General features: G+C 41.2%; 1 long non-coding RNA gene across 14 annotated transcripts in view; it reads left to right on the top strand.

Moving 5' to 3' along the window:
* The window catches only part of LOC110408423, a 317,152-nt gene that overhangs the window by 30,148 nt on the left and 260,378 nt on the right, over positions 1-26,626 (top strand). For 13 of the 14 annotated variants that reach the window (XR_002444331.1, XR_002444336.1, XR_002444325.1 and 10 more), the window contains one exon: positions 20,077-20,224. This is a non-coding gene — a long non-coding RNA (uncharacterized LOC110408423). Of the gene's footprint in view, positions 1-20,076; positions 20,225-21,981; positions 22,213-26,626 lie in introns of all 14 variants that reach the window. The other variant, XR_002444334.1, reaches the window with a different exon arrangement.

The raw sequence follows: 26,626 nt of genomic DNA on the forward strand, positions 1-26,626 counted from the left end.
ACAATTCTATTGCAGCATCATGAAGAAATAGAGAAGGATGAAGAGCTTTTAAATAGTCAGATAATCTGCAGCCCCTCATTTCTGAGCAGCTCTTTGCTGTGATCTCTCCTCAGGTTTTGCATGGCTGATCAGTAATGGCGTTCCCCCTAAAAAGGGGAATGCAGGCTCTTACCCCTGACAAGCTCTGTGCTTTGGCCCTTCTTCCTCTTAGGAAGGTGCTGAACTTCTCTAATAAAGAAGCAGAGGATACTGCAGCAAAAAATTTCCCCTTGACCCACCTTTCAGAGGCCCAAGTTCGGACCTCAGCTACTTCACATCCTCCAAATGACACAGATGGCAGGATAGAGCCAATCGGAAGCACTTGATAATAAAATGGCAATTCATTTTGCAATTCCTTCAGCATTCATGCTAACAATACTGGTCCTGATGGGCTCCTTGGGTATGAATGTAGCTTTCAATATGCAATTCCACAGGAATTACACCACTGCTCAGCTCTCATTAAGTCTGCTTTATTGTAAAGTGTTGCTGAGAAATCCTCCTATTACTGATACAGGACAACTGCTTTGCTTCAAAGAACTGCCTGATTTCCAAAAGCTCCTGTGTGTGTTATCGGCAGGGTTTCATTTAATACTCTCTTTACAGTGCATTATCTCATTTTGTTTATATTTTGGACGCTAATGTGATGTGTTTAAGTATGTAAATTGCCATAATGCGAGGAAATGAGATGTTAAAAATAGCTATGGAGTGCTGAGGAGAGTGGGATGGGGTAAGGTGGCCAGTGTGGGAGGAAGCACTTTTGGATCCAGAATTTCTATCTCCGTCCTTTTAGGGAAAGTAAATCCCTCTCTGATGTCAAACCCGCCAAAGAAAGCTGTTTGTGAGCGCTGCCATCTGCAACTAAAAGGGATTTTTACCTGCTTAATGCAAGTAAAAACCTCACCTATTTAGTAGCACCCAGTATCTGCAGGTCTGCAGCGTGGGATTTCAAGGCTGAGCCCTCACAGCAGTGCTGGGATACACTTCTAGAGAGTGCCTGGCATCCATTTGGGTGAGACATGTGATTTAAGCACGAGTGAATAATCCTAACCTCATTCCCAAAGATGGGTACTTTTACCCTGCCAGACACCTGCTGCTGATCCACTGCTGATGGTATCAGGTCTTTTAAAAAGCAACAAGAAAAAAAAAAAAAAACACGGGAAGAATTCCTGAGCTGTGATTGAACTGCATGTGGCATAGCTTGGAGGGGTTGGAGTGCATGGTCACGTTCAACCTGTATCAGTCCCTCATTGCAGGGACTGTTTCTGCTCTTTCCATCCACACCATGCAAATGCTCTGGGCAAAAAGACATCAGAGTAACGAGGTGGCTTAAGTAGTGGAATGCTTGTAGAAGATTTGCTGAGAACAGCTGTCACCTCTCTGTTCATTTATCTGTGCTTGGGTAGGTGGGGTCAATCATTCCCCAAGCGGTTTGTCCACAGAGAAGATGCCCAAGTGGCTGGAAAAAAAACCCACATAGACAGCAAATCAGTTCCCCATCTCACATTTTTAGACAACCTGTCTTTACCTTGTGGTCGACCCTCTCAAGCTTCATTTCCATTACCTAAAATCCCAAGTCCATTAAAATCTGTCTCATTAATCACTTCCTCTGCTGTTGCCTGTGGAGGTCTGGAGAGATTTACTGTCTTTGTCACATGCTGGAGCTCCTCTTTCCTCAGCTGATCTCCGACACCAACATGGGAACTGACCATCACCTCCCTGCTTCCCTCTCGGCTCTCCTGGGCAGTGTTACACGTGGCAGTGTGCTGGGACATGCAGTAGGAGTTCTGCTGCTGCTGTCAGCCGCAGGCCCTGCGTGACGTTGCCTTCACCAGCAGGCCCGGAGATGCTGGTGGTTACAGCAGAGCTCAGTGTGCCTTCACACTCCTCATCATGGGGCCATCGCTGGCTCTGTGGTAACCTTCTAGGTTTGCACTGGGGAGGAACGAAGCTGTTCCCATAAGAAAAAGCCTCACAGTCGCAGCACTTGAGGGGATGACGTTGAAGTGATTGATAGGTATTCAAGCCGGTAGGCCGCGTTCAGGCCGTGCGCTTGTTTGTGTAGCGCTGGGAAGCATCTGTATCTGGCCTGCAGCCCCAGAGGATCCGTGTGAAAGCCCTGATAATCAAAACATGTTGCCTACTGGCAGCGCAGCATTAAAATCAGGCCTAATGAAGGGTTCTCTGTCATCTCTTGGGATTTGCCTGTCACACCGAACCCTCCTCCATCCAGCTGGGAGGAAGCCTGGGGATGAATGTGGCAGAGACAATGAGGCCCCCATGGCCCGCTGCTGGGCTGCTGATTTCCATATTAATGTGCGGCGTCCCAACTGAATGCTGGGCAAAGGACAGTACATCTTTAATTGGAAATATAAAGGACTGCTCATGGCCCGGCTTGAACTGGGAGGATTTATGTCTCTCCCTCTAGATGGGATTGAAGGGAATGGTATGATTCACTGAGCGGCGTGCACGTTGCCTGATTTACTGCCCATCATTTACATTCCACTAAAGTCAATCAGTGCAGAAGGTCATTCTCAACCTGAATTTTTTCACGTTAAATCTTTTCTGTCCCAGACTTAGTCAGGCCAAGAGAGGCACTTGGCAACCCAAGCTGTTTTTGAGGTTGTTAATTTTAATTCTTCGATTAGGAGAAAGGAGGCTATAAAAAGAAAAGAAAAATAGAAAATGCTTGTGAGTCTGTTGACAGAGTCTGTATATGTGATGAACTTGAGCAGACGCAACAAATAGTTGCTTCCCTTCTATAAAATCTGTACTTGCATATTTGTCATGAGGCTGATGAATTCCTTATGCTCTGGGTCAGAAAGGCTAGTTCTGCCAACAGTGCCTGAATCATGGACTTGTGTAGTCCTTTGCCTAATGTTTTGGCCTGTCCCTATTCAGAGGTGCTGGGTGAAGGATGACATGGTTTGGATACTTCTTTTTTTTCATAATGGTGCTTTGCACACAGGTAACCCTAACATTCTAGTTAATTCATATAAACAATTCTAACATTTTTGTAATAAATCAGCTTCCAGTAAGTTGTGAATCTACTTGCAGTATACTCACAATCCGTAATAGAAAATTAGGACCAGAAATCTGTATTTGTTGTGCAGTCTGGTTCCCAAATGTAATGTGCAGTTTAAACCTGCAGGCTTCGTAACAGCTTTTGAATAACTTAGTATGAGGATGTGAACCAACACAACCAAATGCACAGCTTGTTGATTCACTTGCAAAATCTCATAATATCACGTATGGCTCTGGGTTTTGACAAGTTTACATTTAGCCTCTAATTCTTACTCAGTTTATTATAAAATGATGGCAATAGAGGGTGTTTTTGCAAGATTTTGAGTAAATAGGAGCTGAATTGTGATCTATGAGCTTGATTTTTTCTTGTAATCCAGCTTTGAGCTAATAACACAAAATATGTACAAACATCAGTATGAATTAAAGTGAAACTTCAATTACGTTTGAACAATGTATACTTAATAGGACTCTTGCAGTGTCAGTAATAACTCTAGAGACAAGCATTTGCTATAGCAGAAGAGCAAGTAATTTGAAATTTATTCTTTATAAGGTATTTTGATACATAAAGAGAAGCTTTAGAAAAATCTGTCATGTTCTAATTCATCTGCTTTAACTATTCTTTCCTATATTCTTTTCACCGAGTTTTGAAATTTTGAGAAATTGTTGAAAAATCATTTGCTGGTGATTGTTCATTAAAGAAAACAGTTGGGCTGGGTGTTCCTTTAGTCAAACTGACCGGCATGGTTGCGTGCTGCATGTGCTATGAGCTGCAAAGTGAAGTCCTGTAGCTGACACGTGGAATATAAGAACAAGACGTGTGTAAAATGTACACAGGTTAGCACCAGGTTTGTGTATGTTTGTTTGTGTTTTTGTTGGTGGATGCTTAAACAAGAGGCTTGGTATCTTTGGGATTACAGAAGCATGTAATTTTGAAGAGCATAATTGGCTTTCTTCACTGGGACAAACTGGTGAATAGCTTGTTGTCCTAATTAAGTAGCCTTCCTGATTAACTCACAAGAGCAGCTTATTGGTGACCTAAGCCACTTAAACACTTCAGGAGATTATTGCAGCTTAACTGTTTTAGGGTCTTTTTAAAGCTCTTAAAGTATTTCCTAGCATCTCTAAGCCTTTTAGACCTACAGGAGCAGTAGTCATTCAGTTGACAGTTCAGTGTGAACAAAGCGTAGCATGCAGTTCCTCATGATAGCGGATTGCTTTTGGTATTGGAGTATCTGCTCTGCAACACTGCCCATAGTTTCTTTCTGTGCCCTACTTCTGAAGGCAAGCCATGCAAGGATGAGTTATGGGGAGCTACTGGTTTAGTGGCAGAGGTTCTCTTCCTGCTTATGCTAGATTGGCAGTAATATCCTGACTTCAGAGACTTGTCTGGAAATGCTTGGTGGGCTTCCAACAGCAGCTTAAATTAGGTGAAGCTAGCTTAAGATGAATTGTGTGGTTCCTTCAAGACTCCATCAATTTCTTAAATTCTAAGCATCTCAGAACTGCAGCAAAAAGTGATGTTTCTCCATAACTTCTGACAACATTTGTTGATGGGCAGCTGTGTGGGGATTTCTTTGTTTGCTTTCCTTAAAGGGTTTCCTGGGGATAAGAACAAGGTCTCCTGGACTCATAGTGCAGAGGTGATGTTGGCCAGAGAGGCTGCCGACCGTGAGCAGGGTTGTGAAGCTCCTTCTCCAGGCCTTGCTCTCAGCTGACTTATACCTTTTTATTGGATTCATTCTCAAGGCCTTAAACGAATTACTAATAATTATACTTCTGTGACCCAACTTTATGCATATTTCATATGTGAAATAGAACTATTTGCACTGTTTTAATACAAGTATAATTATGCGTCTTGGCTCTGGGAAAGGTTGCCCTTTTTTGCTCATCGGTGCAAAGATTACTTGCATTTACATAGACTCTCTTAGTGATGAAAAAACTAATTCAGCAGGCTGGTGCACCATGCTAGACTAATGCAATTTGTCTTCTTGAGGAAACTATTCTCTCATTGTTTGGGGTCACTAGAGATCTTGTACAGTTAGCATAAAAATCCATTCAGAACAAAACTCTAACATAGATTTTTTTTTCCCTGGGTTACCTGTGAATATCTACTCTTCATTCATAAAATTAAAGAAATCCCATGGCTTGAGGTTTACATTATGTGCACATTGCCTGGATCCTGCTAGTTTATGCGTTACTGCAACCCATCCATGCTTGCATTGTCTGAGAACAATCTAGTTTTGTGAAGGACTGTGCTCTCCCATTTACTTGTGCGTATGAGAATGCCATTGCCCAGGAGTCCTAACTACTTGGATAGCCATAACCTGTTTCTTCTCCATGTGTGCTTTTTTAAGGACCATCCAGGTATACCATTTGTAAGTTTATTTGCAGAATAAATAAGTTATTCTGTAATTACATATAGTTGCTTTGTCAAAGCTCTTAGTCTATTTGGATAATGAGTGTTTAAGTTGTGCCAAACGCTAATGCTAATTTATTTTTCAACCAATTGTTATAAACTTACCCAAAGAATAAGAAAGCAGCAGTACATTGGCAGGGTAGCTGTGTGTAATTTACCTGAGCTCTGGTATGTAGAACCTTCAAATTCTTTGAAATTGCTTCTTGGAGTTGATCAGATAATGACTAGCAGCACACACCCTGCACAACATGTGTGGCCTTACATCCCTACTGCCCAGATCCTGAAATCAGCATGTATGTGTGAATGGTTGTATCAGAGGATTGTTTTAGAAAAAACAAGAAACAAACAAAAAAAAATCAACCTATACATTCTCAGAAGAACTGAAGAAATAATAATTGGATTTTTTTAATCCTTAATTCCTGAAAAAAAATCAAGTTTTCACTACTCTTTTAAGAAGAAAAGTGGAATATTTAGGAATCATATGTTAACACGTTAATATTTCGCCTTACGGTGATTGTGGGATTAAATACCTCCTTTTCTACTTACCAAAAGTGCTAAGAGTGCGTGATCTATTCTGGGATTGGCTATGGATTAAAATTCAGAAGGATGGTTATTGGCTTTTGAAATTTTATTGGATGTTGCTGTTATTCTTGCCCTGTTCCTCTTCTAGGAAGGTTGTGGAGAATGCTATGCTCAGCAGAATAATAAAAATAAAGCAAACACCTGTCTTCCTATTAGCTCTGTGACTGGTACCAAAGAAAACCAGGAGAAAGAAATCCTATGAAAATGCTCTTTAATGTGTCAAATGTACGTGTTTAAAATAAAAAGCGGAGCTGAGATCTGTATATTCCTCTTATATAGGGTTTCTATTATGAAACTCAAATTTCTCTTTGGGAAGCATTGGAAGACCACTAGTTCCAGATGGGTTTGGCAGCTCTTCACTTGGGGGGAATCTTCCACGTTTTCAGTGAGGATGTTAAACGTATGGAAAACAGATCCACAACCTTCTGGACCTAGAGACATCTTTGGTTCTGTGAAGTGGGAGCAATGAGGTTTTTCTTTTCCTCAGGATGATGGTTGATTTTGAGACCCTTAGAGGTAGTTAAGGACACAAGCCTCACTAAATCAAACCAAAACAGAGGCAAAACGATTTTAAGCAAGTTTAAACGTTAATGAGCATGAAGACCAAATGTATTATTTTAGAAGCTTTGTTCAACTTAAAGCACAAATATTTTGCTGTTCCCTGGGATTTTTGTGCGTAGGTACTAGCTATGCCTTTCATTTATGGCTCAAGATCACCAAGTGCGCTACTGTTCAATGAGGAATGAGTTGCACAACCCTCCTTTCTAAAGGCTGTATCATTATCTTGCATTGTCTATGTGTGGTCACTTATGCTTGCATAAATAGAATAATGAATTGCATCCCCTTTTCAGGGCAGTAATAACACAGAGTGCAAGCAGTAAGAGTTGGTCCCTGTGTGTCCAGCTCCAGGTGGGTCACAGTGTCTTTCTGGTCATATTCATTGAACAGCAACATCATTTTCCTTTGTTTGCTTTCCTTATGTCAGTCTCTCATGTTTCTCCATTTTCTTTGCATTTCAGTGGACCAATGTGAACAGCTGTAGCCACAAGGAAATTGTAGTTTAAAAGCTGTTTCTCGCTGGTCAGCCCAAATCTCAGATCTTACTGTGTGGCTTTGCCAGCTATGTAAGGAAATCAAGCTTAGCTTAAAAAGATACCTAGGGCCAGCATTCTGGTGTATTCAACTAGGATATTTCTCAGAGCACGGCAATTGCATGGAAGAAGCATTAAATATAGTTGAGGTTGGAAAAAAAAACAAAGAAAGCAACCAAAAAACAATTAAACAACCTTACTGGCATAAAAATTAATTGCTGTTTGAATAATGGTTTCTCATACTGACTTTGAAAAGACAGTAATATGGATGCATGTAAGCAGGGATAAAGCTGAAGACAAATTATCTCAAATACACGTTTTTTTTAAATTTAGAATTGGCTCCGCTTCTATTTAGATATTAGATTTCTTGAAATTAGTTGAATCCTTCAGTTGCATATCGCACACCTCCCAAGTCATGTAGAAAAAAAGGGAGTTATTAATGATCTCTCCTCCAGGGAGGTGGTTGAGTCACCATGCCTGAATGTGTCTAAAAACTGTTTGGATGTGGTGTTCAGGGACATGATTTAGTGGTGGGTCATTAGAGTTAGGGTAGTATGGTTAGGTTGCAGTTGGACTTGATGATCTTGAAGGTCTTTTCCAACCTGAGCAATTCTATGATTCTGTGATCTTCAGTTTTCTCTTTTCTTTCCTACGGAGGCTCATATCTCTGCAGGTGTTTGAGCAATCTTTCTTAACACAGCCTCCAGACACTGAATGAGTTTGCTGGGTCTACTCTTTCTCCATCAGACAACTTTTTGTCTCTGACAGTGTTATACCCATCATCTCAATTGTTCTGCATTCCTATGTCCTCTTCAAACATTACTTGTTATATTTGGCCTTGCTGAAGAGTAAGTTTAGTTTGTTATATTCCTGCACATGCCAATTACCAGTCAAGCTACTGAAGTAGAATTGTCCTAATAATAATTAGGTGTGCAAATAAAGTTGCATGCTCTTGAATAAACCACATTAAGACTACACTGCAGGCTTTTTTTCTCCTTGGAGAAGTCACCGTATCATTTTCTGTGATGCAGAGCTGTGGCGCAAATGCACAAAAATCATGGACTAATCCTCTTTGAGAGCTGTTTTCCTGTGCTCTGTTCTGATCCTTTATAGTCTCAGTGCAGGAATGTCAAATGGAAGAGTCCTTAACACTGAAAAATCACTGCTTTGATTGGACTTGAATCATATAGATCAGCCGTCAGCATTCAGTGAGGATGAGGTGTTGCAGTGGAGGTATGAATGACCCTGGTATGGGATGTCTATCCATCATTGGGTGATTGATACTACACCCAGGGGTACCTTGTAGAGTTAAAGACCCCCAAGTAAGGAGATCTGAATTTTTTTACTGGATGGCTTGAAATGTAAGAGGCTTCTGTGCTGCTTGCATGCAGTATTTCAAATTATGGCATTGACACAATGTAGAGCAACAAGACAGGAAGAAGCAATTTCTGCGCAAGCCTACTTAGGCAGCAGCTTTAAGCCATATATTTCATGATCTCCACTTTGAAATTACAAGTCATGTTTGTAGATCCATCCCAAGTGAAACTAAGACAAACTCTGAAAAATAATTGTTTTCTTCAGAGCATCTGGTATGATGCTGTTTTGATTCTAGGAGAAAAACAGTGTTATTAACACAACAGTGTTTATACTTGCTGCTAGCTGTGTTTTACAGAGCCAAGGCCATTTTCAGCAAAGGACCCAAGGAGCTGGGAGGGAACGGAATTAGGACAGCTGACTTATACTGGCCCAAAGGGATGAACTGGCCATATGACATCAAGCAGAAGGAGTTTTCAAGGGGAGTAGGGATTCATCTCTCTCTTCTCGCTGTTCAGGGGCTGGCTGGGCATCAGTCAGGGGGTGGTGAGCAAGTGTTTGTGCATCACTTGTTTTATACACTTGTATATATGTATATTTGTCATGATTATTATCCTTTTCCTTTTCTCTATCTTAATAAGTAGTTTTATCTCAACCCACAAGTTCTACCTTGTTTTTTTTTTTTTTTATTCTCTCCCCCATCTCACTGGGAAGCAGGGGAGTGCGTGAAGGACTGTGTGGTGCTTAGCTACCTGCTGCGTTAAACCACAACAACGTTACAATACTTGGCTCCTTTGATCTTTAGTTGGTGAACCTGAGAATCCGTTTTGGTAAAATGCACAGAATATGTGAAAGTACAAAAGCTGTGTGATGGTCTTTTTTTGATATGAAAAAAGCAGAAACTGATAGAATTGATTGCCATGAACAAAGTTACTGAAGTGCAGTAAGAATGTGAGAGGTGGATAGCTTTGTAGAGATTGCATGACTGAGTCTGTACATTTCTATTTTGGCTAAAGAAGGCAGACTTTTTCTCTGTGAAACTACAAGAGACAAATTTCTTTCTTCAGGCTCTATCCCTTCCTTATTTGTCTACTCAATCTGTATTTCAGACAAGTAATCAAATTCTCTCGGGGGCAAAATTTTGTGTGTCTCTGCTATCATTCCAATGTGATTTGAGTCAAAATGCATTATTTTGCTTTTGTTTGCAAGTAATGATCTTTTTGTCATAGTTGCATCTAGTAATATCTCCAAATACAATTAGTTAAGTTCATCCTTGGCGGACATATGCATCTTCTTGGTCTTGGAATTTACTTCTTGGAATTTAGCTGGTCCGTACAGCTTTTGCCGGATCTTCCATTTTCAGTGTGACCAGAACTGTGGGCAGCCCGAGTGGGTGAACATCAAACAGAGGTGAGCAGCCAGAAGAGATGCTGTGGGAGATTATTCCATAGTAGCTTGGGCACATTTCAGCGGTTCGGGTCAGAAGGCTGATTCCAAGGTCTTGTCTTGTTTTCTTGGCCATAATATCATGCCGTTGGAAACTCTTCTTGGAGATAATAACTAGCAATTATAAACCTTTAAACATTGTGGGCACAAGGTTTATATGCCTTTTTTTTTTTTGCATTTTTTTTCTCCTTTATAATTTACTTACCTAGAAAAGCTCAGCTCAAATCACATTTACCATCTGGAAGTCTGTGTGGTCCAGCTCTTCATTATTTTATTAAATCCATGAGTGAATTCCTTGAAAATGGTGTATGCATGGCTGATGCGGGGTTGCAGTCTTTTGCCCAGAAAAATTCTGTTGCAAAAAAAAATATATTGCCTATAGGACACCCACCATGTGGGCTGTCCTCTGGGAAACTCAATTTCTCTCTCCTGCAAGTTCAGAGAACTTCTAAGCAGTAAAGCAGTGAAGTGCAGAGAGCTTCAGGGTTTCTAGGATGCTAGCCTAAACTTCAGGTCTGCAGGGGAGCTGTCCTTTTCTGTCTCCTAGGAGTAACAGAACCTGCTGGAAACCATCCGCTGTGCAATCTGAAGACAATCTCAAGCTGAGAGTTCTGCTCTTGTCCCCAAATCTCCTTTGATCAAGCCCCTCACCTCTTGGCATGGATGAGTGAAGGGAGGAAAGCAGTTGCAGTGGAATTGACTGCATTGCTCTGTACATGTGCACTCACTAAATGGTCTGACCAGCACCATGTGCAGTTCATCTGCTTACCTGGGTGTTCATTCCAGTGTATCGTTAAGGTTCTTCCAATTTTCTTGGTGAAGACTAGTTTGTGTAATGCTTTTCTCCTCTGTCCATCGCAGCCTAGCATGTCTGTGGAATGTGAGAGAGTTGAAAAGTATGACTTTCTGTTATGAGCAGGAAGGCCATCGTTAAAGATCACAAAGTATAGTCATTAGCAATCTGTCCTCACATGAAGTGCGAATGGGAAGTCCACCTGTCAGTGACATATGAGGCATGCTTTGAGAACCAGTATGCGTGCAGCAATGTAAAGGAATAAACTCAGCTTTTTTTTCCGTGATCCAGGATGAGGAATGAATTGTGGCAGTATGTCCACTCCCTCCTCCCCCTGGTTTCTCACCTTTTACAAATACAGGGTTTATTGCTTTAACAAACAAGAAAATCCCACCACACCTACACTAACTTCTCACGAGTGTGCTGTGCACTCGGTGATGCCATGAGCTGTAGAGCTGTTTTTGCATGGCTGTTGGATAAAGATCCATCACCAGCTGACTGATATGTGACCCACAGGTACCACATATGTTACCTAATGACCAGTCACTTAATTATAGACTGGGTGACATGTTTATAAGGGTGAACTTTAGAGTGCTATTAGAGAATGGACAGATGAACTATACCGGTGCCCTCCGGGTAGACTTCACCCAGACTCTTCTGCCTCTGTGGACCCATTACACAGTAATTAGGGTGATTTTTAAGTAGGATGCAAGGAGTTAAATGACTAACCTTATTATTGCTTCATTTGTCACTGTGGTAAGTGCTGCTTTGAGGGAGGTGGCTTGGAAAAAAGTGAAAGAGAAAAAGAAAGAAAAGAATTTGTAGTGTAAAGTGCCTTCTTCTCTAAGTCCAGACAAGGAGAGCAAGAAGATAAAGAGAATTTAAGACTGGAGAAAGCTTTCAACCTGATTTTTGTTTTAACATTGGAAATGTCCATGAAATGATGTTGGTTGCGTGATGGTGTTCCATGACAATGCTGCTTTCATCCTATTAATTTCCTTTATAGTGCTAAGAACAAAGTACGCATCTTGTGGACTTAACAGTTAATTAATTTGGTTCATTAGGATCTTTTCAGAAAATGTTTTGAACATGTTTTTATGTTTTTTCCATAGTAGGCAGGGGATGCCAGACTGGGACTCAGTTTATCTAGATTTGGTCCTGGGCTCTGCCACAACCCAGCAGACACTTTCAGCAGCTTCTCAATCTCTGCTGTTTTGTAGCCCCACTCAGTGCTAGGATTTCAGGTCAGACATTCATTAGGCACTTTTTCAAGATGTTCTTCTGATAAACTGAGGGAGTGGTGCAAGTCCTTGTACTGACAGGAGCAGCCTATGCGCCGTAGAGAGCCAGATGCCAGATCCTTGCCTCTGCCCTTCTGCCATTACCACTGCTGTGGTGCTGTGAGTTTCCAGGAGGTGGATTCGATGCTGCTTGTAGGTCCCTTCCCACTGCAGAGATTCCGTGCTTCTGTGCCTGGGCTAGCCACAGCCCTGGGGCTTACTCACAGTTGAGCATCCCCCAGTTTCCTGGGGCTCTTCCTGCATGCTTTAAGTGATCAGGCAAGCACCCATGTTTACTGCCAACCGCTGACTTCTGGATGACCGTGGATGTGTGCAACTTTCCTGCAGCCTTCGTGTTGGGTGTTTCAGTTGTTGGAACAATATTTCTGTCTTTTTAATTAGCTGTAGAGAGATTTTGTTGCGGAGGGGAAAGGAGTAGTAATCTTCATTAATCTATCATCTAATTGCTCTTATAATCTTAAATGCGGCCTCAAAACATTGAGGCCTGTTTATTAGTTATTCCATTATAATGTCACCTCCTTATTTGCAGGGTTTATGCAGGGTGACTGCTTGAGAACAGATGCCCTCAGTTTTGTTATTTTCCTTCAGCTGAGTCTTTTCCAAGTAGTAATAATAGGAGGAAAAAACTGCAGGGCAGGTCTACCTTGTTCTTTAGGAGACAATAATTGCTGCAGGGTATCTCTAATTGAACAAATGGAGATAGATTTGAACTTCTCAACCTGTGCTTTGCACTGGCTGGCTGGGAGCCAGCTCTGATCCAAGGGCCATGTAGGTATTTTAACCAGTGATGTGCATGAGCTAATATGTCCTGCTAAGATATCTGATCAGGCTTGTAAAAGAGCTGAATGTAAAGCAGATTTTTTTTTTCATTGATTGCATACATTCATCAGCAGCATGTGCACGTGATTAGGTGCTCATTTCTGCATCTGGCTGTGGGTCTGTATGGGCCACCTGCATTCACCAAGAGGCACATAGGTGTGACCCTACTTTTTGAAAGAGGTGTTAAATGTCTCATTAAAGCGGCTGCCTATTCTTCAGGACTCTTGCCTTTTCAGAATTTGTTTGGGACCTTTCAGGGTCAGCCTTATGGCAAGAAAAAGCAATTATTGATACCCCTGGAACCCTGGAAGTTGGCAGTGTTTTTCTCTCTGTTGTGGCAGATATTGCTGTAAACACTTAAAGGGTTTAGAAACTTTTGAAGATTCTTTGCCCTTCCCTTCTTCTAACCTCTGTTTATGAAAATGGTAATGGGATGAAATGAAATGTTAAAATAGGCTAAAGAAATTCTCCCCTCCCTGCAAAAAAAAAAAAAAAGTGCAGAAATACCTGGAAGATGTAAAACACATGGAGATCTAAATCAGGTTTTTGTTCACCTGAAGATCGAGGTAGGTATATGGATTTTTTTCCCCTTTCATGTGCATTTATTAGGTACTGTGTATTTTTCTTAAAACTGTGGCTTTTCAGCTCTTCTGAAGGAGCAGGGATGTACTTAGGAACTCAAGCTGTTCAAAGTAACTAGAGATGGCTATCGGAATATTGTTTGGTTTCAATTTACTTTCATCCTTTTTTCCTGAGGATGTTTTAGAGTAGGATTTAGATGCTTACCCATATGTACCTGCTGCTGTTCTTGCCAAGTGATGCTGATCTGCCTACCTCTCACTTCGGCAGCAGAGCTGCATGAGCTTGTGCTCAAGTTCTATCTTGCCTGTCTGTACTGTGCATGACTGTGTATCCCAAACCCCATCTTTTGGCTGTGAAGCCTTGGTCAGGTGTCAGTGGTGGATCCTTCAGATGGCTGGCAGGGTTTACTGCAGAAAACATCATTGTGAAGAAGCCAAACTGTGCATGCCTGAGATTTTACAGCAGCTGAATATGCAGCTAAAAACCCAAGGTTTTTGATTTGATTTGATTTCTGAATGAGAGTCAGGTTAGTCTTTCTTTGTTTAAAAATATTGTCATGAAAGTGGATTTTTTGGGAAATACCAGTAATAGGTGTTTGGTTCAACTCTGTCTCTTTTGGAACTTATAGCTGAGCTTGGTTTCCTTTCTATTACTGCTTTCCTCCACAGTGAGCATCTTGCCATTCATTTCCCAGAGAAGATTGGGACTGGCAGTTTCCAGGTAGCTGCTTTAGCTGCTGTTTACCTCAAAATATCAACGTTTCTAGCCATGGCATTAGGGTCCACCACTACACTGTGATTTCTGGGCAGCAAGAGTAAATGGCAGAAGGTAAAAGGCACAGGCTGTAAGTTTGGTGACAAAATTCCACTTTGTGTGGTGTCCTTGGTCCCCTCTCAAGGCAGGGGAGGGGTTGGCTTCTGTGGCCAGGGGGCTTGGAGGCAGAGGGCATGGGAAATATATAAAACAAACAAACAAACCCTCATCTCAGTTGATTTTCCTGGATTTCTGTGAGTGAGGGAATATCTGGGCTTTCCAGGCTTTCCGTGCAAGGTGGTTAGGAAGTTGTCCCATTGGCAGGGGTGGATCAAACAGCTCGCATGAGATTCCTGATGAATATCTTGTTACATGGTGTGATTGATTCCCACTATCACCTGTGGTCAGGTGACTCCTGGGAGCTTTTATGCAAGAGGTACTTCAGTCTAGGATGTATAAAAGCCCCTTCTTCATGGGCTATAGTGTAAATGTATGGGTATTTTTAAAGTAATAAAGCAACTTCAGGAGCAGATTCGTTATTTTCTCACAGAAAATAGTGATGATGCAGTAATTAGGTTCATAGGAAACCATTTCTATCTGACTATAAATACAAAAACTGTTTTCAGTCACAGAGAAATACTAGAAAAAATACATTTAAATATTGGCCTGATATTGCAAAATCATTGTATTCCCTTCCAGAACAACATTTAATTCTCCGACAAATTATAGGCGGAAATTTTTCCAAAAGACTTGCTTATTAAATAGTCAAAATACCAATTACGACTTTTTGGAAAAATGTCCATCTTGAAATGAGAAACATGTTAAACTTAATGTCACACTTGATTTAATATGAACAAGTAATTTTAGGGAAAAAACAATTTTGCTGGAAAAGAATTTGACTATTGAAACAAGCCCTAATCTCTTTTACACTTGCAGCTTGTTTTGTTACATTTAACAAAACAACAGGGAATTTCAGATTTCACCCATCTGATTGGACTCTTTACAGACCTTCAATATAAAATTGAAGATTTTCCATGGCAGAAGGTTTTGATTTTGTTTGGAATGTTTGCAGCTTCTTAAATTTTACCCGTTGCTGCAAGCGTAGAGATGCAGTGGGTGCCCAAACTCTGGCTGAGATCACCTGGGGTAATTGATCCTTCTGCAAACGGTGTTGGTGTACATATATGGCAGCTCACTTCTGTTAATACACTTGGCGTGACAAATTATAGCAACTTTCCATGCTGAGTTTTGTGCTGTTACATGTGCTGTGTACCCTGCAGCTGTTTGAAACTCGTCTGCGTGCCAAGAGGTGGCTTCCATTTTAAGAACTATATGGCCTCCTTTACTACTAATATCTACAAATGAATGAAGGTGGATATTTTCTTTGCCTCAGCAAGGAAGAGAAGCAGAGTGCGTGCAGCTGGCGGGGCCGTGTGCTGGAGGTGCGGAGAAACCCGACCCACGTGGCAGCCCCAGGAAATTCCACGGCGGGGTTGGAAGCTGGTACCCAGGAACTCTGGGGTTGGGAAATGAATTTCAGATGGCTCTGAAATTTGCCTCCTAGATAAATAGTGTGTGTATTCCAAAATGAGCGTGTAATTTAAAACAGTGTGGGGCATTCAGAGAATTAGAAGCCAAAAATTGCTGGAGTGGGGTGGGGAGTGAAGAGGGAAAAAACATAAAGGTAATTTGAAACTGTGATTTAATGAAGAAAACCAAAGACCGAAGTGTTGACAGGAAAATTCAGTCAGTTATCAAGTCCAAGGGTGTCAATGAAATAATTAAAAGCACACAGTTTGAAATTGCTCTGGCTGCTGTGATAGACGTGGGGTTGCCCTACATAGTCTGTGGTACTTTTATATAATAACATCAATATTAGGGTTTGGGCTGAGCCAGAACTCACAGGAACTCTGTGTTGGCCCTTCTTTTATTATTTTAGCCAGAGCAATTCATTAGCGAGGCCTGCCTTTGCTGATGACCTGGGAAGGAAAGCAGAGTTTAGCTTTGTGCTGATGCCTGAACTGCGCAGAGATGCCCCAGAGAAGGAGATGAGCACGTGCAGGAAGTCATAACACAATGCAGGAAAACAGTTTTGGTGAAATTCATTTCTAATCTAGCTACGAATTCTAAGAAACTAAAACTATATTCAAATTCATAGCCATTAAAAAAATGCTTGGAAGCATCTGGAAGACCCTTGCTTTGTCTGAGAAAAGTAGGATGAGTAGCTTTAACTTCTGCTGTGAATTGTCTAACCCCTCTGGGTTTGGAACTTTTATCAATTTCTAAAAATGAACTTCCACTCTGCTCTGTATTGATCATCTTCCCCGGGTCAATAACAGCTGGAGTGAAGGTGAGCCCTGCTTGAAATGCACGCTAATGGAATTCTTGGAGGAAGGGGTAGGGTGCAGCTAGGATGCACTGCTAGAGATTTCTGTAAAATTTTCAGTTTCTTTAAAGAATTGTAGGCCGAACTTTATTTGGAGTGCTACTGCTTCACAGGCCTTAGATCATCTGTGCGTGCTACTTAAAACTAAATGCTGTTTTTATTGTAATGAAAATACTCGTTGGAAGTATTTCTTATGTCACGTTCATAATTTTCACGCGTTCTTTCTACAGGAAAGAAAACTGTAAGCTCCCTGTGAGCCCCGTTTAAATCCCGCACAGTAACATTTAAATCTGCACAATTTCTTCCTTAAATTTCCTCACAGCTTCCATTAAAGAAAGATAATCTTTTGCTAAGTTTCATGGCAGCCACCGTGGAGCACGTGGCAGTTGTTCTTCCGCGCTGCTTCAGCGTTCAGCAGTGAGTGAGTTAGGAAGCTGGCTGCTGCTCTGGTTTGATCCAAGAAAACCCATTATGTTGGTGGTCAGGACAGTGGGGAGCAGTTCTTGTCAACTCGTTTCAGAATATTGCTTTGCATCAGCTCGCGGTGAGGAGGAGCTGGGTGTGCGGGGTTTGTCCTGCTGTGCTGGGAAGTCACTCCCATCTCATGGGAGATGAGAGCAGTGGGCTGAGGGCAGAAATCTGTGCACGCTGCTTGTGGAACTGCATGGCTACAGATACAGATGTGTTTTAGAATGTATGTTTTAGAGTATAATATTTATAATATAATTATAGGTTACAGAACACATTCTGTTATATATAATGGCACATAAATAATGCATTATGTGTTTGCATGCGTATAGGTGTCTGTAGAAATTTGGAATACATCTTCATGTGGATGTGTGCCTGCATGTATGCATATTCATCGATCTGCACATTACTGTCAAAACGAGCCTTATCGTGGAGTGGGGTTGAGCCGAGGTTAGATTTCAGATAATCTGTGAAAGGAGTTAATTAATTGTGAATCGTTTCTCCTGGAAGTCCAAGGTGGAGAGCCCTGTGGTAACAAACGTCACCCAAGCAAATCAATGTTTCATTAGCATGTCTATGGGAGATGTCTGTTCTGCTTTGCACATAAAATGAAGCAGGAGCTTTCATCTCCCTGCCCTCTGCCTTTGAGAGGGAGTAAGTGGCTTTGTTCATTAAACTCCAAACTTTCAGAGGTGTACATCCCCCTGCGCTTTTTTTCTTTGCTCTAAAGCTCTCAATCAGTTGAAAAGGAGGCAGCCTCCATTACTGAGGTCCTGCCAGGTAGATGTTTATTTTCATAAAGCATTCATTAAAGCGTGCCGTATTTATTTTTGGTGTAAAATAGAGGGAAACATTGCTGCAAGGAAGGACTGGAAGGTACTTTCCATATTTGTGTATGTAATTTGTGCCTGTGAATTTCTGTGTGCAGGTTTTTGTAGAAAAGTCTTACTACTTGCACGTTGCGTTTTGCAGCATCAAGAGCCCCCGGCAGGCACAGCCATTTAGTTATGCGTGAAGCCTTAATTTTGTTAGCGCAACTTCCTACACTTTCCAAGTCTAGGTGATAATTGTGAGGAGGTAGCAGCAGCGTTTGCACCAATTGGGAACAGGTCTGAGGAAAATGGGCATGAAATATGTCAAGTATGTTCCCAACATGACCAAGTTGCTGCAGGAAGGGGCAGGGGGCTGTTACCTTTCTAGGGAACACCAGTCTTGTTGTGAAACTTTTCCAAATGTAACTGGTGATGCAGTTGTTACGAATACTTGTTCTACTTGTTCTCCGGCTGATAGTTTTGTAGCAGCCTAACTCTACCTCCAAGCTATTGGAGATGGTGAAGCTATAAATATCAATGGCATTATTAATAATTATCTTCCGAAACAGGTACAGAGCTGCTGAATTAACAGACTTACGCTTCTTGTTTGAGTCTGTCTGGGCCCCTTTCTGCTTGCTTATATAGGAGCAAATCAGGGTATACCAGCATATGCTTCATTTAAAAAAATACTGCCTGTGGTACTAGAATTAGGCCAAATCCACCATTGCTTAAGTAAACAGGATGTGACTGAGTAGCTTGCTGTAATTCCTAGCAGCCATGTTATAAAAGAAACATTTCTTCTGTGTTTTTTTTTTTCCCCCATAATTGTTGTGTGCTTCAGCTCATTAACCAGTAATCACCCTGGGTCCATTAGCCAGATATTGATAATGTATGCACTGTTGCAACTTGTCATGACGTTAAATTTTGCATTACCTGTATATTTTCTTTAAACCCCAGTTTCTGTATTCGTGTTATTAATGAGATTCCTAGCTGTATCTTAAATTCCTAGCCCACAGGCTCTCAAATGTAGAAATGTAACTCTAAAGCACCAGGGAAGATTTAAAAATAGAAGGCAAAGAGAGGGAGTCCAAAATATCATGATTTTTATGGCATAGCTCTATTATTTTTGAATCCATTGGTGTGGCAGTATTTTTCCTCTAACTTGATCAAACATTAAATATCTGGGTTTGCGTCCTGAATGCACCTTCTTTGTGTGACACGTGCTCACTGTGGTTATAAAGAAGATGAGTACAAAGGAAAGCTAAAAAGCATTTCCCCCAACCTCCAACCCTTCCACCCTTTCCCATATTCTCCTTTTGTGAAGCAAACAAGAATTCCTGCCCTGGCCACTCGTTTGGCCAACACACAGACTTTTCGTGGTGAGTTTTCAGCATCAGGCCTTACCTGTTTCCCAAAGCAATTGCAGAAGAGCTTTATTCCTCAAGGTGCTGTGCTCTTGAAGGAGCCTTGCCGTGCTAGTTTCTTTTTGGGTTCTCTCACTTGGGCCCAGGTAAGCCTTAGGAGCAGCAGGGGAAGATGTTTCTCACAGATGTGGTGGCACATTTGAGAGCAGCAGGTTGGAATAGCTTGGCACTGGTTCACTAAGAGTGAGGGACCTCTGATCGGTTCATGTTTAGATGTCTGGTGTGGCTTGAGACTTCTACAGCAGCAAAGATGGAAATTGATCTGTTATCATGGTCGCAGAATCATGGAATCATTAAGGTTGAAAAAGACCACAAAGATCATCTCGTCAAACCATCAACCCACCACTGCCATGCTCACAGATAGGAATTTTCCCTACGGAATTCAGTTCCTTGCACCATGGCTCTTAGGACTTCTAAAAACATCCCCAAGAGCTGTGCCATTTTTCCTGTGTATATTAGCCAATAATGTTACCTTCTTCTGTAGCACCCTCTTGTTCTGCTCTTAGAGCACATGTGGTAGGAAACTGTGGACAAGATCTTCAGCACATTTGCCTAAATAGGTTTAAAATGAGCAATAGGGATCTCCATTCAATTGATGATATTGACATGCAGGTATTTCACAGCCTGGTTTCTTGTTTGCTTTTTTTTCACTGATTTTCCATCAGTGTAACCACAGTGTTGAGTAGTGACTCCTGATTTTGTGGGAATGACTTGGGCTGCTTGGGTTTCTCAGCAGGGGACTGCAGCTGAACCTGTGTATGATCCAGGAGCAATTCTTCCTGAGGAGTTTTCCGGCTGGGGAATAATAATTTTCTTTCCATCCCAACAGGCACTGGAGAGCTGATGATTAGATGGAGACCTGAAGATCTATGACAGGGCTGCTCATCAGAATCTCAGTGCTGGCTTCTACTTTGCCTAACCCAACAAAAGACACGTGCTTATCAACTGCAGCGGAGCCTCAGCATGATTGTAACTGTGTAAGTTCAGAAACAAGTACTATAATTAGCCGTGACTGTATTATTAGATGTGTACATGTGTAATTAACAAAGCAGATATTTTTGTGTATGTGACTCTACTTATTTGTTCATGAAAACTCCCCAACATTTTCATCAGCATATTCAGGTTAATTAAAATTAATTCTGTTTGTATTGACTGCCTTTTCACTTATGCGAAGTTTGTGTGTGGCTAGGGCCTTCTTCCCTATAAAATCCATAACGTTTGCTTCAGAGCTGGGGAAAAGAGGAATCAAAATTGCAGGCTGTTTGAAATTTAAATCAGAGCAGTGTTGGTCAATAGGATCAAGGTTATGATGCCCTGGAAGACTTTGACTGGGCACTGCCAGGTGCATGCTGGGTGACAAGGACATTAGATGTCAACTGAATGGAATTCTAGGATTTATGTTATTTTATTTTGGGTTGAATGCTGGAATTCTTGGCTGGAAAATCATGGAAAGCCATGATCTCTTCGTATGGTAAAATTATACAGGTTTGTATTGAGGATGATGTTCCACTTGTGTAGAGGGAGAGCACGAGACCACTGTTAGTGCTCTGCTAGTGCTGGGAATCCTCAGCTGAGACAAGAACTTTTACAAGAGACAGGATCATATTAACCACTGAACAAACACAAAGCAAGATACAGATGTTGTCCGGAAGAGTCTGCAATCTTAATAAATGGGGCTGATGCACTATGTGAGAAGGAAAACGTATGCACATGAATGTGAGGTGGTGCTCATGATTAGCACGTCGAGAGGATACCACCTGATTGCAGATCTTGCAGCTATTGTTACAGACTGTCTGCAGGCTCAGGAGTATGCTTCCATGTGGCATTACTCTTGATTTACGTTCCCTTGGTTTATTCCCCAGGGAGGGAGATCTCTACAGGGTGTAAATCAGGTTTTTCTTCTTTTTTTTTTTTTGCAAGTCTCTGTCTCATAATTCTTTCAAATGTAAATCTGAACATAATTCTGCAACAAGGTTGGATTCAATGGCTAATCATGTAGCTACAGGCTTTATATCTTCGTAAAGCTTGAGGCTGTTTCTGTAGGAATGTACAGATCATCTTCCAAAGAATAAAATAGTAATCTCCTATATCATCCAGTTCATTTTTCCATAAGCCCTTGTAAAGGTGAACATATTTTGGTTTGTTTATACAACAGTTCTGTCATTTAAAAAGTAGGAAAGTGAAATGCGGGGATATTTTTTTTCCCATTAGAGCTGAATTTTAATCTGCTTCCTTGACAAATGATGCTGATGGTATTTTTCCATTCCTGTCTGCTCCCAGTAAGACTGAACTATATGCTTCTGTCTGTCTTGGCTCTGATAATGTTTTTGTACTAACATAACATAATGCCATACAATTAGAAATTATATGTTAGCTGTTAGTCATAGCCCAGTGAGTTTACATTAGACAAAAGAAATTAAATGGGAACTAGAGGAGACCTAGTAAGCGCAGTTTATGTTTTTTTTTATATTCAGAAATATCACATTTCTATTGATGAGCATCATTTATGTCTGTATGGGGGAAACTAAATGTGCTACAGGCAAAAGAATTCCTGGTCATTTCTTCACATTCAAATCATGCACAGTTTCTAAATGCAAAGTTAAAATAGTTTTTCCTCTGCCTGGGAATTGATGAGTTGCTTTGAGAATTTTATGCACTCCCTGAAAGGAAATGGAATTTTCAGTTGTGATTCTCCGTGATACTAAATGATGCCCTGCAAACTGTTTTGTTCCAGGGAGTGAGAATTCAGGATTCACAGAGGTTCCCTGTGAGGTTGCCCTGAGGGGACCCTCTCACCTGGCTTTACTGGGTTGGAGCAGGGGCATTGCTGGCCTAGCACCTGCGTGCCTGCTGGTGATCACCTACTGTAATTTCCTTACTGCAGAGGAGCCTGAAGGACCTGCTGTATAGAAAGTTTCCATCTGTTTCATTAGAGATGGGCTTGGGCCCTCAAAACGCCAACTAGGTATGGCTGCAATTCTTCAGGTATCTTTCTCAACCCTACCATTATTTGCTTCTTTTTCTTAACCTTTAATACTTGCTTCCAAATTCTTACCTCAACCATCCACTCTGTAGTGAAAGTACGTGTAACCTCCAGAGCTTGTGTGCTACTCTTTCACTTATCTGCTCACTAGTAGTTCTTTCTTACAAATAGTGATGCTTTGCAGCATCCCTGCTATTCCAGGTTTGACTGATCCTACAGCTCAGTTAGTGCAGCTTCTTTGAAACAGGAAACACCATCCTGGGAGTATCCCAAACAAGGACCACCTTACAGCTGCCATGTCAGTCCTTAGCAACCAGTGAGACCAGCAGTACTTGCTATTCCACTGCTGAATTGAAAGAAACCAACTGTACTTGTTCTGATGAGGTGGGTAAATCCCTGCAGGAGTGAAATTGAAGCCACTGAATTTACTTCAAACCATGCTACTCAACATGAAACAAATGCAAGACCCTAAATTTGAAGGATGAGCACTAGCACTTCAACTGTCCCCTTTCCTTTGGCTGCTTCATTCTGCAGGATTGTTCAAACCACAGTTCTGTTATGATCTGCTTCTTCTGTATGTCTGTGCAGAACTGAGAAATGTGGCATTTTTGTTAAAGGGGAGTATTGTGGCTTATTGTGGGACCCCATTATACATTGCAGAATTAAAACCAAGTGCCAGTTTACTGCAAATGGTACTATGTTAACATGCTGGCTGAGTTAAGTCAGGCCTCCTGGTTTGCATTTGTATGAAGTTTCAGTCCAGTTTTTCCAGATGAATACACAAGACTGTGAAATGTTTCTACTAAGAGTTTTTTTTTCTACCTGGTTCTAAGTGCCCATCGTGAGCTGGAGTGCATTCTCATTTTTAGAGATGCCCCAAGTCTCTTCCTGTTATGAACTTTTCTTGGCTCAACCTCTCTTCACACTGTTTCTATAGTCTGCAGTTGGTTGAATTACTCTATACTTACTTTGTCTGCCTCATACCTGGATGTCTTCATAATATGATTGTCTACGTAAGAGGGCTTGGAAGATTAGATTTCATTGATCAGTAAACATATTCATGATGGTTTAAAATAAAATAAATTATCCTATCTTTTTGGCTGAGATTTTCAAAGTTACTGTGAAGCCTTAGGTTAGATTCACCTGTTGCAGCAGTGCACCAAAACTGCTTGAGCGGTTTGGATTCTCTCTGCCCTTACGTTTATCTTGTTTCTTACTTCTGTGATGTTTATGTAATACTACTTTGCATTATTAGCAATTGCTCACAGATCTTTCTTAGACTGAGAGGGTAAAAGTGAGAGAGAAATTGGGCTTTTTCTGTACTTTTTTTCTTGACATCATTTATGGAGTAATGTTGCTAGTAAAACTTCTGTAGGTTCAGTCTTCTTGCTTCCAGACCTCATCGTGTGCCTCAGAAACACAAAGGTCACAGAGTTTCAGTGTCACTTTAGCCAGATTTTCCATGTCAAAAGGGTGAAAGAAAGATAGTGAAGGAATGCTATAGGCACAGATGCTTTCCTTTTCTTGTTTTTTACTGTTCATATGTTCTAAGAGGTATCCATATACCTGCGTTCAATTGCATTTATATTGGCATATGCAGGCACACTTGTGTGTCACTCCAGAAATTATTGTTGCATTTTCCTTTCACAGTATGAAGAATAACCTTTTCCTGCAATATCACTGCTCTTGCACATGTGTCGATTTGTTACCTTCTGCTGTACACGTGTATAGATATAGATAGACATCTATACCAGCCTGGTTTGAAAGTGTTCTCACAAGTCTGTAATGGACAGGTGAACAGCGAGGCACATCCTTAGAGTAGACCAGAACTATATATGTTTAAGTTGAGCATATATACTCATGCACATTTACCCATACATACATCTTTTCAACCTGTCTTCTGATGAGATACTTCAGCCTTGTGAAACAAAACAGGGAGTGCAGAAAATAAATGGACTGAAAGGTGAGACTTGATGTCAGCACATCAGTGGGAATTCAGAGCTAATGAATTGCAGCTCTGCTGCGTGGGATTCAGATGCCTGTATTCATGAATTGAAGGATGAGCCTTAGGACATCTGATGGAAAGGTGTGACCTAGTGGAGGGCTTTAGAAGCTGATACTTGAATCCAGTAATGCTTCCAGTTCACTGACATCACAGAAGGAGTATAGACTAAAGAGAAGTGATCCTCTTGGCCACACTTATTCTTGTTAGACTCTGAAGTTTATAGTCTTACATTTATAAACACTTGCTCTCTGAGCCTCAGACTTCTGAGTTTATGACCGCAAGTAAGCAAACAGCATCAGCTGGACAGCTAAGACCAATTAGCCACAAAGCAGAATCACAGAGCAGCCATTCAAAAACATCAGACACTGCAGTGGCATTACTGAGATGTACTTTGGAAAACCACTGTCAGAGTATCAAATGTTACTTGTTCTTGTAATAATTTTAATGGGGTGTTAGATTGCTATTTTTAGGTCTGTAGAGCTTAAATGCCAGCTTAATTTTTTTATAATCTGAAAAAGAAACGTAAGATGACATTGAGGAAAAAAAAGGATTAATTCTAAACTTAGGGTCGTTCATAATGTTCATTTGCTTGTTATAGAACTGTTTTTGTTACAGAAGTTTTGGAAACCCTTTTAAAAGTTGCCACGAAAACTTCTGTTTTTTTTCTAAGAATTTAATTAAGATTGGTTTAATTCTGCCCTGTCGTTAAGGCCTTTCACAAAATAAGCTTCACAAGATCTATCTATACATAATTTATCTGTCTCTGATGTATTACAAAGGGTCTTGTAAGTGATTTGTTGAAAAATGTATACTTTGATCTTGCCTTGCTGTGTGCTCTGATGAGAAGGCTGTTCTTCTGCCCATCCTTATTGGAGGGCATCCATCAGCAGCCAGGTAACGGCAGCAACTGTTGTTCAGTGCCAGGTTGCAAGGGAGATGGAAATACCAAGATACCTACTATTGACATGTCATTAAATAGCCATTGAAGATTCATCCTGTATCTTTGGTTTAGATTGGTAATACATTCAGAATAAAATTCCTTGCTGTTCAGTATCTCAAAACATCTAATATTTTTTGGAAGTTGTATGGGAACTGCTGAGTCATGGCCTGAACCACTGATTGAGCACCTGGAGGAAAGACCCAGTCAGCCCTGGGAGCACAGGTGAAGGCAATTCACCTGTGCAACCAGAAGGGGTGGAGCCTGGCTCCACCCCTCTTAGGCCTCATTTAAGGGCTGACTGCCCCTGAGGAAGGGTCTCTTCCTGGAGATCCCTCCTTGGTGGGAGCCTTTTCCTGCGAGCCCCAAATCTTCTGATCCGGGTGAGCGCTGTATTTTCCTTCCACCTTTTTTAACGCTATTTCCATTGCGTTAGTCCTGCTTATTGCTACAGAAGTATCTACAAAGCTAACACTTAGCAAAATGTAACTGGCAAATGATATCCAAGCGATGGGCTTTTCTTCTTTCTAGATTGGTGGTGTTCCAGGAGATCTGTGGAAAAACTTGGTAAAGGCTTGGTAAGACCTGTGAGTTTGGGCAAGATGAAGAATTCCAGGAACTGCAGAATTGATTCCCGGTACTGCACTTCTGACAGCACAAGAAGTTTTCCTAAATCTTTTTCTTTAACACTCATCATTATAGTTCTCATATTTCCTGCAGACAGATGGGAAACTCAGAATATCTGTTCACCATTGGATTGTTTGTTTGTAGTAGGTGAATTTTGAATGGCTCACGGGGGTGATGGACAGATATTTATATAATAATTCTGCTTCTCTTACGTGTAGTCACTAGGCTGTTGCTGCCCTGTTCTTCCCTCTATTCCCAAGCAGATGTGAAAGATCAGCAGTCAGTTTGTTTCTTTAGTACAGGGTGTGGGATGGAATCCTGCATTTACTGCCTTAGCTTTTGGAAGTTGTTAGTATTGTAAACACTGAAGCCATTAGTTGGTTGTGTTATGGTCTCTGCTGCATTTAACTGAATGCAAAAGAGTTTCCTCTTGGAAAAAAAGTTTTGCTTACAGGGACGTGGAGGGATGTAAAGCTTTTTTTTCCAGAAGCTAATGGTGTTAGCAATGCAGCCCCATTTAGTCATTACTTGTTAAGGCTGCCACCTGTAACCGCTGTCTGTCCACTCTGTAAAGTGTCTCTTGATGGCTGCTTCAAGGTTGGTGGTTAGGAAGAGAGGATACTTGCGAAGCTGTCAGTTTTTGGACTGTATAAAATGATTTCATATGGATCTTCTATCAAAAGGTATGGATTTTTCTCAGCCTTAGTATTTTTATTTGAGAGATAAGGCTACTGTAGAGATGTTTATTCATTTCACTAGCTCTGTAAATGGATGGGGTTGCAGCAAATCAAGATGACAAAAGAGCACGGATGCAACTTGGAGCTGCA

Source organism: Numida meleagris, chromosome 19, assembly GCF_002078875.1.
Source record: "Numida meleagris isolate 19003 breed g44 Domestic line chromosome 19, NumMel1.0, whole genome shotgun sequence".
NCBI lineage: Eukaryota > Metazoa > Chordata > Aves > Galliformes > Numididae > Numida > Numida meleagris.